At 39.7% G+C, this 2,986-nt stretch overlaps 1 protein-coding gene across 1 annotated transcript in view; it reads left to right on the forward strand.

The window, feature by feature from the left end:
* Nucleotides 1–2,986, forward strand: part of FYCO1 (FYVE and coiled-coil domain containing 1) — a 45,910-nt gene that overhangs the window by 3,060 nt on the left and 39,864 nt on the right. The window lies entirely within an intron of this gene.

A 2,986-nucleotide genomic window follows, 5' to 3' on the forward strand; every position in this document is an offset into this window, starting at 1 on the left:
AAAAAAAGTTGAGAATTTTTATTTTTTATTCTCATGTAAAGTATAAAAATGCAAAGTTGCTCTTTTGACCAGGGCACTAAATTATATAGGATTAGATAGGCTGACTCTTACTTATTTTGAAGACCACTTACACAAGTGGATGGTTCTGTTTGTCTCTGGTTGCGCCCCACCTTTTCATTAACTTAGTGCCATTTTCTCTAAATAAGAAGGAAAAATTAAGTCAAGGGTAGAGCCTGCCATCTTTAGCACAGCTTAAGGCAGGACTTGATCTAAGAGTAAGATGAAATATTCACCATGTTTGACATTTCTTAAGGCTTTTTCAACTGGTCAGTAGAGTTGAGGAGGACTGACTGAGAGCAGCATTTCATCTTCTGTCTCAACTTTGTTCCTCCATGTCAAATAGCATGATGTAATGGTTCGGGATGGTTGTCATTATTCCTTTGGGTAAGCTGTCATGAACAGGACAAAAAGCTTTATTTTTATTAGGTATAGTAATAAAAGCTTAATCTTGTAACAGCCATGTTATACTCAATGTGTGGGGGGGTGAAATAAGCGCTGTGAGAAGCTTTCTGTGCTGATCCTGTCCGAGTCTTTAGAGTAACTTGAAGAAGAACTTCCCTTGTGTGTACAAGAAGGGGTGGTGTGGTGCTGCCGGCCAGCATTGTCCTGGTGCTGTGTTCTGTTATCTGTGAGCAGTGCTAAATTGTATTAGCAACTTACTATTTACAGTAGATTTACCTATTCTATTAGCAGTTCCTCCACAGTAGGTCTAGATAATGATGTCTTGAGCCATCTGAAAGAGAGCCATGATACTCTAGCAGAGGCAGGCTCTGTGTTCCATACCTCACTTTCTCCTTTCAGCAACTTAGGCAATATTGAATTTGGCTGTTCCAAGGCAAACAAGCCAAGGAAGGACTCCAGTTTGTTTTACCACTAGGAGGGGAAAGAGAGGCGAGCCGTGGAAATTGGGTTTGACTTTCCCACTCCTTCCAGGAAGACAGGAGAAGTAATGACAGTGACTGCTGCTGCTGCAGGAAAGGTGTTCTGACCGTAGCTACTGGCCCCTAAATTCTCAGCAACAGTAGCCAACCTGATTTCTCTGCAAAGGTGACTGTGCTGTAGCCTTCAACGGCCTATGGTATCACCTGCATATTACCACATATAAAGGCTGCTCTGCTTTTTCCTTATTCTTTGGTACCTCTGGCTGTATAATGGTTAGCATGATATCAGAAATTATTGTTTGGAAGAAGGATATTTTCTATTTCAATTTATGTGCAGCCATAGAAATTAGCTTGTGGAAGACTTCTTTTAACTTTATTAGCTTGTGGTTTAGGAATATGAACTCCAAAAAAAAAAAATCAGTCAGCCGTTTCAGATAACTGAGCTGGTAGACTTGGGTCCAGAAATGAAGTGACAGATGACAGGAAAACACGTTGGTTATTCCCCTTCATTACAGGTGGAAATCAGCAGCCTATTTTTGAACCCTGCTGGATAGAACATAAAGATTTCTGCATGTCTTTTATTTGCTTACTGAAAAGTACTTGTTAACTTTCAAAGATGGAAGTGAACAAGGAGGGAAGAGTAATGGCAGTTGCTTTTTAAGAATGGTCAAACATTTAACAACATAATGCCTCCTCTTCTGCTTTGCCTGCAGCACTTCTAATATTAGGGTGCGTGATATGCTAGAGAGGTGGAGCAAGGAAGCAAATAGGAATGCTCTGGAAACTGCCCAGCTGTTAATTAAACAGAGAGCCTTGTCCTTGATGGCATTAGGTGAGCAGTGAGTTCTGGTCATTCCCCTTTCAAAAGGTGATCACACTGAATACACATCTTTCCGAGTCTTTACAACCATACATTATACACGCTACAGTGCTACAGCCATACACTGCACCTTAGCGACAGTGTTTGCAGTCAACATGGAAACACTGACAGTACCAGACACTGCTTGCCTCCCTGAGTTCTGTCAGGGCTCTAGCAGGAGGTGGCATAGTTTTGCTTCAGAGTCAAATAGTCTTTGGCTACTTGTAGTTGCATATGCGTAAATATTTTCCTCTACTTCTCACGTACATTTGTTCTGGTATCTCCATGCTTTAAGAAGGTATTGCAGTTTAAATTGATAAACGAATGGGAGTCAGGATCAGATTATTTCAGTGGCTGTTTAGTGTTTCATTATTTTGCAGGACAACAGATAGCTCGGATGTAAAAGACAAAACATCAATTCTCCAAATTCATTACTGATTTTGATAGAAAGGAGAAATGAAACATTACTGTTTAGTGTTTCATTATTTTGCAGGACAACAGATAGCTCAGATGTAAAAGACAAAATAAAACATCAATTCTCCAAATTCAGTGCTGAGTTTTGTGATCCTCCTTATGTTGATTTAACAGCTGTCTTCATAAAAAGATCCATTAATTTCAGTCGTGCAGCTGTTCTTGGTCTGAAGGAGGAATTAGATTTTGTTCAACTTAATGGCTAAGTATTAAGAAAGGCTTTTTGCACTGTCTGGGGTTACTGTGTCCGTGGGGATGTATATTTGTATATGTGTACATCTTTGTTCTATGACTATATTTGCCCTAAAAGTCTTCCAGCTGTGGCCAGACACATGTTAAGTAACCGAAGCAGTCACTTCTGGCTTTGCTGGGCACACTGAGATTCTGCCTTATATTGGGAATTGCCCTTAGCATAGTCTGTACTCAGTATATTAGATGGTTCATTGGTCCTGTGATGCCTTTTATATTATTATAAAATGGACAACAGCCAGCTGTAGATACAAATTTGTCATTCAAAAAAGATTCCACCCAATGACAGTGTTGGGAGAAGGTGTGTCTCAGTGGCAGTTCTTACTGCTTCCTTTACAACTGGTGGCTTATTGTTGTTTTTTTTTTTGTGTTGGTACATAGACTGTTCTGGCCATGTTTCTACATAATTACAAATGATATTTACAATTTTCTTTTCTTGTGATTTCTTCCTTCTAGCTACGAACAT

Source organism: Charadrius vociferus, unplaced genomic scaffold, assembly GCF_000708025.1.
Source record: "Charadrius vociferus isolate BGI_N301 unplaced genomic scaffold, ASM70802v2 scaffold51, whole genome shotgun sequence".
Taxonomy (NCBI): Eukaryota; Metazoa; Chordata; class Aves; order Charadriiformes; family Charadriidae; genus Charadrius; species Charadrius vociferus.